Source organism: Acanthopagrus latus, chromosome 17 (assembly GCF_904848185.1).
Source record: "Acanthopagrus latus isolate v.2019 chromosome 17, fAcaLat1.1, whole genome shotgun sequence".
Classification (NCBI taxonomy): domain Eukaryota; kingdom Metazoa; phylum Chordata; class Actinopteri; order Spariformes; family Sparidae; genus Acanthopagrus; species Acanthopagrus latus.
The window spans coordinates 30,019,170-30,032,007 of NC_051055.1; positions in this window are offsets into that span (position 1 = coordinate 30,019,170).

The following is a 12,838-nucleotide window of genomic DNA, read 5'->3' on the forward strand; positions in this document are numbered from 1 at the left end:
CATAAACGGACAAGAACAGAGTTTAAATTGGAAATAACACCTAAAGAAACATGAAGTTGTTTAGTTTGTCATTTAAAGGTAAAATCTGACAGAAAGAGAATTTAAAGACACACTTTTAAATAATCCAGACGGTGAGCGCTGCAGACAGGATTCTGCTGGATGTGCAGAACAAACAGCCTAATGACATTCTTAAAGTCAATTATGTGGATTCTTTCTGCCTCTCTCTCGTGTCAGAGGCTACATTAGGATTGCCAAAACAATTCAGCGCGGACGGAGGAGATGTAATCTGCCCGCAACCTTGGGATACGTCGCGTGTGTCATCACGTATTGTACGAATCGTGGCCGCTCAGTGGAGATGCTGTGGTCCGGCTGGTGTGAAGAGGAAGCACACGAAGGACAAAACAAGCTCCGGCAAAGAGTCACTGCCGCCCTGATATCCTCACATCTACCAATCTGACCCCAAAATTAAACCTACGTCTATATATTAGAGTTATAATCCCTCTGTTTTAACCAAACAGTTCCCAACAGAAAGCAGAGTCAGAAACTTTGCGTCTCCCTCGTTCACGGCGGTTCGTTTCCTCACTTGTTGCGTCCGTCTGGGAGGGGTGTGACATCACACGAGTGCTGACTAATCTTGACCACAGAGCAAAAGTTCAAATCCATTTAATGAACTGGAACAGAGCAAGTTGTCCCCAGTGATTTAGAGCCCCGCTGGAAAAAAAAAAAAAGAGCGCATATGTTTGTTTTCTCCTCTGTGACCAGGCAGGAGGTCAGAGGTCGGGCAGAGCAGCACCGTCACCCCATAAAACACCCCATCAGGTCTGACCCCCTCGTCACTTCTCCAACCTCCGCACAATGGGAGGTCAGCGGGCAGGAAATCTGTGTCCCGGGTCTCTTTGTTGCCCCCGAACGGACTAAACAAACCAAGACGTGTCCACAAGTCGACCCCCGACCCCCTTCAGCCCGCCGGCCTCACAACCCCCGAGATCCACGGGACGTCTCAGCGAGGAGATAAATATCTCAACTGAAGTGTGTGTGTGTGTGTGTGTGTGTGTGTGTGTGTGTGTGTGTGTGGGACTGAGTCAATGTGTGTGTTCATGGTGATGTCAGCTGCAGTGGAATCAATTTATGAACATCTAAGAATTAGTCAGGTAGTTTTCAGATAGTTTTAAGTGAAAGACTAATAACATAGTTAGTTTTGATCGTTCTTGCTGAACTCACCCAAACACCAAACACTCATAAAACACGTTTAAGGAGCACAAACAGTTACGTAAAATTAAATCTGTAATTTGTTCAGCGTTTCCTTTTTCTTTTTTTACTAACGTGAACCAGAGACCAGCATCAAAACACAAAACTGAACGTAAATGATATGAAGTTTCAGAAGCTACAGTCAGGTTGAGTGTGTTGCAGCCTGAGCCGCAGTTCAAAGATGTCTCCTCCTGTCTCGTCTGACGCATCCACAGCAGAGAGTTCATCAGTGGTGGATCTGAAACAGTCGAGTCTTCGTGATGTTGAGATGGGAGAGAGAGCACGTTGATGTCTTCCAGCCGTGTAACCTTGATTTACTGAGCCGCTTTGACCCGAAGCGTTGATGCTACAATCCTGACAATCGCAAAAAACACTGCGAGCATTTAAAAAAACTCCAGCAGAAGAAGTGTTTTCTACTCTCCGGCCTTTGACTGCTGCTCGGTGAGACTTCCAGCGCCTCACGTGAATTCAGCCAAACAAATCAAACATCTTTAATGAAAAATAATCGACGTGGGGCTCAAATCAGCAGCGGAATCGTCCCGTGTGGCCTTCACCTGAACACGACAATAAAGCCTTTATCACGCTCGGGTTTTTAACACGTATACACTAAAGGCTGGATGTAAACTCGTGAGGGGGTGAAAATGTTTATCCAGCCATGAAGCGACATCTAATTATTCAATTTAACAGCCGAATGTAACGGAGGGAAAGTGGACGACGTTAATGGACACAGCATCTTTTTGTTATTTACTCTTTCTGGCTGTTAATGTCGCCGTCCCCCACCTCCACCCACCTCCACCCCCGCCTCCCCTGCCTCATTATGGGTCAACACAGGAATATGCACAAAAAACACACATTACTGCATCACCTTCACACACACACACACACACACACACACGAACATGAACATGGTGGCAGTTGCTTGTCAGACTGGTGCCATGCTCCACCTCTCCTCACAGCTTTCATGCTAGCTCCTGGTTGCCTTGGCAACTGGCTGTGTGTGTGTGTGTGTGTGTGTGTGTGTGTGTGTGTGTGTGTGTGTGTGTGTGTGTGTGTGTGTGTGTGTGTGTGTGTGTGTGTGTGTTGGCACTGTGTCGAGTACAACGTGAAGAGAGAAAGGGAGGGCACAGAGAGCGGCGGATGCAGATACACACACACACACACACAAACACACACACACACACACAAACACACACACACACACAAACGCATACACCAATACACAAAAACGTGGTCAGGAGACACACACACACACACACACACACACACACACAAATTAATTTATGGAGATGTGAGAAGTGCAGGATTAGCATTATGCCTGGTGTTACTACACATCCACTTCATGTGGCCTGATGGCGAAACAGACCACAGAAACCACATCGTCCACACCAGGACGTGTCGGAGCCCTTTCTGAATAAAAGCCTTGTTTTTGTAAAAAAAAAAAAAAAAAAAGCACAGAGTTTTTTTTTTAAATAAATAAAAAGCTGCCAGAAATTATGAAATAACAGGAAATGCACAATCAGTGGTGATTTAAAAGGTGGTAATAGAGTGTAATTGACTGCTGCTGTCTGTTAAGTGCCTCCTGTAATTTATGGAGGTTCTGTTGTGTAATGTGTGAATATCGTTATGTAAAAATCATACGCATGGAATGTATTTTAGCTATACCACCAGCGTGTGTGTGTGTGTGTGTGTGTTGTATTATAACTGTCAGGTTCAGGTTGACCAGATGTTGAACCTGCTGCAGGTTTCACTCCTGCTCAGCCACGTCACTGATGTTTGATGATCAGGTTCTGGCTCCAGTTTATCCCAGAAGATGCTGGACGGGGTTGACTGAACCGAAACGTTCAAAGGGACTGAAGATACAAAGGTAAACACAGACGCAGAGTCTTGGTTATGAGGGCAGCTTTAAAAACTCTTTCACATATGAACTCCAGACAATATCTAGATTATCAGATCAGGATATCATGCTGGAAATCCTACGTATGGTTTGTACAGGGCTACAGACTGTCCTGCAGGAAAAACAAACCAAAACACAACATATGCTGGTCTTGCTGGTGACCAGTTTCATTGTTCAGTGATGATATCAGGACTACATGTATTTGGACGTGTCTGCAAATAAAACCAGAGAGCAGAAAGTAAAAGATGGTGCAGAGCAGCTTCACTCTGTTAACTTGATGCATTTTGGATCTTTGCATGGAAGCAGGAAAGTCTAAAGGGGGAAATATTCTGGCCACATGTTTATCAGATCTTTGACGACGAACACTTTAAACACCATGACATGTGCTAATGATGCAGACGTTTGAGTCAGACTAAAAACTGGTTATTTCATGGGTGGCAGCTCCAGAATCATGTGGTTGTATCTGCTGCAGAGGGCAGAGAGAGCAGCTTCTGCACCTGCAACACAAACTCATGAAGCACAACACAACGTGCAGCACGACGAGCCTGTTTCCATTCATGGCCGTTTGACCACCACTGACTTCTTTCTCTTTCCTCCATCAGTAAAATCACCCCATGCGTTCCCTATCGCTGTCACTCCGTCCACAGACGCCAGCAGACCTGCAGCTCTGCAGCCACAAAGCTGCTGTTTTTCTGTCTCACCAGCTAATTGCAGTTAATTGCATTCACCTGCTGGCCCCGGTGTGAATCAGTCTCTAATTAGAGGGTTGGAATGAAAAGCAGCAGGGCTCTGCAGCCTTATGACCGGTGTGAAGGTCCACTGACCTACATACATACATTCAGTCTATTATTGTGTGAAATCTGTTGTTGAGTTTGACCTGAAAGTGTTGCTGCTTTATTCACATCCTGTGGGAAAGAAGGCAGAGTCACAACAAGCTTAAGATACTGTAGATATTTATATCAAATATGGGTTTAATTTCCTTGAATGACAAACTTCCTTTCCAGGCATTTCTGTGTCATTAAAAATACTGTGTGTGGATCTCTGGCGACTCTTCCTTTAAATACATCCCAAGTCTTTTAACTGAGGATGCAAGGAGACTCACATCAGTGCGAACACAGAGAAATATTCTCAGTTCAGGGTCTGCGTCCTCTGAAGGACTCGGCCTTTGCGGTCTTTGAAGTCGAGTCCTTCAGAGACCTTGTTAACCTCGCCAGCCGTTGTTAAATGTGACGGTCTTGTCTTTACAGCATTTCCTGGTTGCGTCACCAGATGTTTTACCCTTACGTCACGATTTCTGCCGATCGAAGGTGACCATCTGCGTCACGCGATGTCACCATTTTCTCTCTTTCTTCTTTTTCGGGAAAGAATCTTGGGATATGTGAGGCCACGAAGGATCGTAGCGGTGCATCCTCCAGAAACAGGGAGCAGAAGGAGCCTCTGGAGGAGCCTTCAGACGGGGACAGACTTCAGATGCTCCTCTGACGGATGCAGACACTGAACTGAGACTCAGCAATGGAGTATTGAGACGTTCTGTCCTCTAAAGCATCGTGTCACGCAACGTCCACCATGCTGATGTGAGGATGGAGTGTTTATACGTCCCTCTTCTTTTAACAAACACACACACACAAACACACACTGTATCCACAATCTTTCTCCTACATTAACTATAACTTAACTCCTCGCTCCTTTAACCATACCAAAAAAATGTTAGTGTGTTAGTTGTGATAAACTGGTGGTAACGTACATTTCTACATTTCTTTAAGCTGCAACTTTTTAGTTTCCTTCGGTTCAGTTTTAATGTTACGTTGTGAGAAAGACGTGTTTATATTCTGGTTGTGTTGAGGCAGAAAAACCACTTGGTTAGCGTGAAGAAAATATGACAGTTCCACGTAGAAGATCTGTTTTGGTCGACATGAACATGGCGAGAGATGTCTGGAGCTGGTTGGTGATTAAAGAAAGTAATTTGGGGTTTTTCATGGTTCTGTTTCAGGACTCACAGCTTATTTAAAGTCAGGGAAAGATTCAGAGCACAAAACACAACATGTTTAACTGAACCACCATGTTTCCTCAAAGAAAGGGATTCTGAATCTCTGCGAGTTATAATCTTTGTCGTTTGCAATAAATATATATTATTAGTCTGCAAGAGACAGAGTTTTCTACACAGCGTTGCAAAAACAACTACAAAAACAATCAATCTGCATTGCATTCTGGGAAATCTGAGCGAGAAATAAAAATGAAAACACTTCAACTCTTTCAAAACACCATAAATTGACGATCTTAAGCACATTTAATACTTTAACAGTCTGATCTTTAAACAAAAGATATGGAGTTAACAGACGTGTTTTTTTGAAAATAGCCTGGCCTCCACCGTGGGGCCCTGCGTGGCCTCCACCGTGGGGCCCTGCGTGGCCTCCACCGTGGGGCCCTGCGTGGCCTCCACCGTGGGGCCCTGCGTGGCCTCCGTGCTGAGGCCCCGTTCCGCATAAGGTTCGTTATTGAACACCTTAATCCACATGCACGTCTCCTCCCTCTTTCATTCAGGGGCTGTGATTGGATTACACCACAGCTCAGCCCAAACGTGTGTGTGTGTGTGTGTGTGTGTGTGTGTGTGTGTGTGTGTGTGTGTGTGTGTGTGTGTGTGTGTGTGTGTGTGTGTGTGCGTGTGTGTGTGTGTGTGTAAGCTGTATTCACACATCCTTCATCTCCACTTTCTCTGTTTCCTGGCTTCGTCTTCAGCTGCTGAAGTTATTTCATGAATCTAAAACCTTACAGCTTCTACAAACCAAAATAAAGTTTGTGATTTGAGTTCACAGAGAAAAACATTTTTGACCCAGTTCTGTCCAATAACGAGGCGTCTGTCTTCACACAGACTTATATGACAAATTGAAAAAATTACCCATAATGCAAAACACAAAACGAAACAAAATAAATACATACTTGTTCTGTATGCTGTTGAAACAGCTCAAACACCACCTGACAGCGTCTTTAATAAAGATTCAAACCTGCAGTTTGTTTGATAATAATAATGACAATAAAACTTTCACATGTCGCTTTACATGACAAAACATATGTGTCAGCTGCACCATCTTCTTCCTGTTATCAGAAACAAATGAATGGATGATTTTCGATCTTTAATACTGAATATTAAACATATGAAAGTATTTATACAGTGGTCTTCCAGGACACTGTGAAGGGAGCAGAACTGAACGTAGCTGCTTGTCTGTGTCTGTTTAATAGCCTGCATTATGTATTTTATTTCTCAAACGTCGTCTACAAACTCTGACTGCAAATTCCTGCATGTATTGTTGCTGTCAAATAAACTGCTAAATAAATAAATGAATCAAATAAAATGCTTCTAACCATAAAAGTAAAAATCTCTTCAACAGCACATTTTTTTTTTCTTAAAGCAAGATTTTAATTAACCTCAGAACACATTTCATCACCTCCAGACTGAACCGTGGTAGAAATAAAACCACTGTGAAGAAAGAAGTTGCAGAAAAATTTGGAATAATCGGAAGTGTTTTCCAGATAAAAGGGTGCAGAATGATGAACGACCGTGTTTCTCCATCTGCATTAACTTGTATACACAGCGGCGGGGTGATGATGTCATCAGTCAGGAGGTCATGTGAGCCGTGAACATCATGACTGTGAACTGAACAAAGCTGAGATTTGAATAATGGCATTTTAAAATCCTTTTTTTAATATAAAAGGTGGCAGTAAAACATTTCAGCGATGCTGCTGAATCACCTTGACGCTTCAGGAGAGCGTTACGAGGCTGGACAGCAGATATTGTGTCCCTGCAGAGATCACGTTTGACAGAACGAGGTGAAAACAGCCGGCTGAGGAGAGACTGATGCACGTTAACCTCGTCCACCTGCATTAAAGCAGCTCTGTACAGAGTTTGGCTGTGTATCCAGTTTCAGAGTCCGCGAGCGTTTCTTCAGCGGGAAGCTCTCGGATGGCTCGCACAGCTGAATTGCTGCACGTGGTTGCCTGGTGATGAGATTCAACCGAAGGAAAGGAAACGACTGTGAGGACCACAGTGCAGCTCTCCTCTGTGAAAATATAAGTGAATAGGTTGTCAGATGCATTGTTCTTTACAAAGCAGCAAAACACAAAGTGCTCTACAGTCTGTGATTTCATCTGAATCAGATGTAGGAAATGTTGTCTCCTCACACAAAGCAGCACACGACGCTGCGAGGCAGCTAGTTTTCTCTCTGCACTCGATGTTTCTCGTCAGGCTGCTCCGGCTGTGACCTCTGAACTCTCACCGCCCTCATTAAACCAGCCGTGACAACATTTGTGTTTCTGTGAATCCTCTTTCAAATCAAACAAATTCCAGTCGTTCTAATTCATGAGGAAAAAAAGAGTTTACAAGCCGTCTAACCCTCCTGCTGCCGTCACATTCTGCACAGGCCCTCTTGTCCTCCGGGTCAATAATGACCCACCTTCACTGAAGGTCTAAAATAAAACAATTTCATTTCATTTCAAAAGCCAAATCTATTTAGCGCTCATGAGAAACTGTGTGAATATCAGAGTTTCCTTTTTACAGTGCAGAAAGACATTCTGCATTCACACCACTCATTTTCATTCAACACAGCTGTCAAATAGATTTTCTTTACTAAAATATTTTTTTATTATTATTATCATTATTACTTCTTAAAGTACTGCAAAGGTGATATATCCCAAGAAAGTATCACAAATATGCAGAAAGTAGTTCTGAATGCAATTTACTGAAAGCACCACCAAAAATAGTCAACAGTGAACAACATAAAGCAACGAGGCGACCACGACAGAACCAGCAGCCGCTCCACCTGCTGGACTCAGACCTGAGTTCTGTTGGGTTCTGTCTCCTGCAGCACGTTTACACTCTGAATGGAGAAGTGTTAGTGAACAACGCTTTGTGTTGTGTGTGAAACTGAACTTTGATCTGTGAAAGTTGTGCACAGGCTTGTGAAAACACCTGCACAGGAACTTTTTAGTGTGTGTGATGCAAATATGAGTCAATTTTAATGATGCAAATACGCTAAATAGGTTTTTAACATTGGTATTTGACAAAACTTTCACCAAAACACGTGCATGTGTTGCAGGAACGGTCTGAGCCGGCCCACTCAGGAGGAGACTGTCGGGTTCAGATCCAGACGAGTCTCATCAGATTCTGCTCTGACCCGGGTACGTTTACCGACGGGAGGAGAGCTCAGAGACGAGTGGATTTATCTTCACTGCTGTTTATCAGCCTGACTGCAGCAGTGATCCGCAGGTGACCTCCATCATCAGATGTTTCTGATCTGTAAAGTCGACTGGTGACTTGGAGCTACTTCATGAACTAACGTTATAGAGAGCAGACAGAGAACCAGAACCAGAACCAGTGTCTCTGCTAAGTGCTCAGTTAAATTCACTTGTTCGAATGAACACAAATGATCCTGCAGTCAAAGATGCATCAGCATGTGTCTGAAGTGACTCAGCCATCGAAGTCCAAGAAGGAGACATTTAATCTCACTCTCTCCTTCTGCGACTCTCTAATGGACGGTAAAGCAACAGGCGACTTATTGAAACACACCGTCGCTCTGAGTGGATCCCTCCAGTCTGAACAATCGCTGGAAACATTTTGGATCATTTAAGTTCACAACTCAACAGAACATAAAACAACGGTCGAGTGGTTTTAGGACACTTTGGTGCAGGAATCAAATAAAGAGTTTTGTTATTTAAAAACAATTTGGATGTTCAACGGCGGCCTGACATCATGTTTCCTGACAAACATCACGTTTACGGCACCACAGGTTTACGTAGCTTTGATCAGGAGGATGCAGGTCGGGAATGTAGGACCCACGAGGTCGCTGCTCCTATTTTCAGCCTTTACTCTGCGTCTTCACCTTCAAATCAGCCGGAAGGTCTTAAGTGACATTTCGCTGCGGGAGTCATGGCAACCATTTTACTCTAAACCCCCCCATTACCTCCTGAAAACACATCAGGGCCGACACACACAAAGAGAGCTGGACCTCCGAGTGTGTGTTATGTTCATTCGTCCTCCTGGCTGAAGACAACAGGACAGGTCACGGTCGGCACAAACGCTCTCTGACCTCGGAGAGAGACGGCTGGACGAGAAAAGGTGTTTGCTGCTGCGAATCACATCCTCCAAGAAGTCGCAGCTCGCCACTTGACCTCCACGTGTGCGACTGACTGTCCTCCTGGGAACGAGGACGGCGGAGGACGGAGGCTCCTTGATGGCCTCCTACAGCCGACTCCGGTCTCGTCCAGGACAATGAGCAATCAGGAGTAAGTGTTGGTGATTAGGGGGGGACACTCAGAGCAGACCAGGTCTCCTGTGAACCTTCTGAACCTTCATGATAACATCGGCCTCCTCTGAAACTGAAGCTGGATCTCTATCACGAGGCAGAACTGAGATATTAGATGATTGTGTGAAAGCAAACTTACATTTTACATCTTTACTTCAACTCATTTTAGCTTAATTATTTCTTCAATTAAACAGTCCAGTCTCTTAACGTTTCTGCAAACACAGAGGTTGACATTTGTACTAAACGTTCACATTATGTGATCAGTACCTGACTTTGACATTAGCCGGTGGAGAGGAGGGAGGAGGTGTTATCACAGCCAACATGGCTGCCAAACAGCCGACCACGACTGAAGTCACACCGGTGGAGATTTCTGAGGACACCTTAAATATTTCGAGATGTTGTTGTTGTTGTTGTTTTCAACTCCTTCACTTTTACTTTGGAAAGCCTCGGAATCTATTTGCCGTCATGGGATGCTAAAACTTTCCTCTGAAATCTGGATTCAAGAAATAATTTTATGCGTGATGAGAAAAAGGACGATGATGCAGGTGTGACATCAGCACAGCGATGGACTGGAGGTAGATTACGCGATACGTTTCGTCGTGTAAAACGCTGAAACAAGACGCCCACAGACGATTAAAAAACATCAGCCGTGAAACATCCTCACCTCTTTGTCTTTATGTTAATCGAGTTTAGCATTAACAAAAAAAAAACAACACAAACGCATACATGTAGCGCTACGGCAAAACCTGAAAACAACATTGTTGTAATCAGAAACCGCTTTCAGTGTTGAAGGCGGGCGCGGCGGTTACCATATGGTAACAGCAGCACGCACAAAGACGTTCCCAGGGCTTTGATGGTAAGACAGAGGACGCCATTGATGCTGCCGTGAATACGATGCAGCCGTAATATGCTGCATATGCTTCTCATCCCGTTGCAACTTCTATGGGATTAAGCCTCCGAAGCCAGACTCACACACACACACACACACACACACACAGATATACACACATGCAGAGTGAGCGGCCTCGCGGTCTCAGGGTTCCCCCCTAATCATGTTCCTTCCACGGGTCCCCCTCTCTTCATTAAAACTCAGACAAGAAAAGGGGGTGCAGACGGGAGCAGGGCGGCAAAGAAAGGCTGCTGAGACGGAGTCCTCCAGCCTGTCTGGTTACGAGTGTGGGAGCGTGTGTGACGGTGTGTGTTTGTGGAGAAGGGGGTGTATGGGAATTGACTTTGGTATTAAACGACCTGATTGAGAGACACCCACCCGCTCCTCTCTCTCCCCCCTCCCACGGCGAGAGGACGGCAGCGGCAGCAGAGCAGCGAGAGGAGGGACCCCCGTCACCACCGCCGCGGCAATTTGCTGTCTGGGTGGCACAAAGGGGAGGTCAGAGGTCAAATAAGTGCAGTGAGGAGGAGCTGCTTTCTCATGGTAATGCCGTCACAAACAAGTCTGCGTCATTCCAGGAGAGCGAGACGCACCGGATGGAGGCGTTTTATGAATATGATCTAAATCTAATGATTGACAACCTTTGAGAGGATCCATGAAGACTCACAGGAAGCGTAAGGACAGCGACAAACAACTGTGGATCCTGCAGATAATCAAAATTAAACACTTCTGTGAATCAGATTTCTGAGCCAACAATGATTCGAACGTGAAAGCAGATCTATGAGTATATTTTGAAGTTTGACTCCATCTTTTAATAAATGAACAAAGCAAACAGGAAACGGAGCGAACCAGTTTGTTGTGGATTAAATCTGCCACAGAGTTTTACAGGAGTCACTTTTCAACACCTGTTAACATCTGTTTCTCATTTTTTAAATTAAAGTCGTAAAGAGCTCAACAGTGAGGTGAGAAGTGAAAAACCATATTCTGAAGCAGGACTATGATGTCATGGAGAGATACTACAGTACCCACAATCCCACAGTGTAACAGCAGCTCCATGTCATCATGGAAATCTTGAGTTTCTGCTTCTAACACCAGATCACTGCGCATGACTTCTGGCTCTGAAGTGTCCAATGATTTGCAGTGGATTATGGGATGAAACAGAGTCTGCAGGTGGAGGTAATCTGACCGTTTCCATGACGACATATTAAACAAACATGGAGTCAGTGGAGGAATCTTCTTCTTCTGCATGTTTCTCTCTCCAACATCCCATCGTGCAGTAAACTGACAGGATGCTTTGATGACTGTTGTTGTTTTGTTGTTTTGTACGTCTACATTAATGGATCTCCTGAGATTATACATGTAGAAATCATCGTGTCAAACTTCCTGGTTATTGATCATCACGAGTCCACAGAAAAAGCACAAAGAAGTCAAGTTTCTACCAACACATCCACCTTTTCCTCAGGAGGAGGCCGTGGGATCCGTCTGCAGCACCTCCTTCCACAGAGAGAAGGAGAGGCGCCTCCACATGAAGCAGTCTGTCTGCAGGCTGCTCGTTCTTGCTGTTGAGAAGGAGGAGAGACGGAACTGAGGTCGTCTGAGATATCGACCGGCTGGTTACCTGTTGTCCAAACACCTGAGTGCTCGCTGTGACTGCAGGTGTGTTCATGAAAGGAGGTGGAAACTGGAACAAAGCGCCAACAGATCAGAAAGTCTGAGCTTGTTGTTTCTTCGAACTGTCTAAACAATCTAAACTGTGTAACACCGACAGCCTCCACCTGATCTGTCACACTGCCCCCTGCTGGCCTGGAGGGCGAATTCCACAGGTGGGCAGTAACAAAGTACAAACACTTCATTTCTCTCCTGCAGTATTTTTGTTCATGTATCTGTACTTTACTCTTTACAGACAGAGAGGGAGGCTGGAATGTGGAGAAAAGGCGTGTTAGTGTCTCGTATCTGCAGAGAGTTTCTGATTTTCTCTCTTTGTTGCTGCTCGGGACGCTTTACCAACCCAACATGTGTCTATTTGACGTCCTGGGAATGAGACTCAACAATCAACTGTCTTTGTGGTGCGTTCAGGAACAGCTGGGACAAATCCTACTGATTCTACCTTTAACTTTAATAGTCTTTGAATTCTATTAATATGACGTGAGCTTCAGTTAGCTTTGAGCACAAATGTCCTTCAGAGGGAGACTTTTTACTCTGATACTCTGAGTCCATGTCAGAGCCTGAACTCTGTTACTGTACTGGAGGAAACAAGCTGGATCAGAACTTCTACTGTCACCAGAGTTTTTCTTATAAATCTGCAAAGACTGGACAGTGATGGGGAGATGGAGGAAACAGCAGCATGAGTGATAATTGTCTTACAATAAATTTAGCAATACTATAAAGAAGAAGAAGAAGAAGAAGCTGGATAAGCTGATATTTATTTTATATATTTACATGTATGTGATGAGTAAAAGTGCAGTTTGTTCCTTTAAAATCCATAAAGTTGACTGATCTGAATTTCAGGCC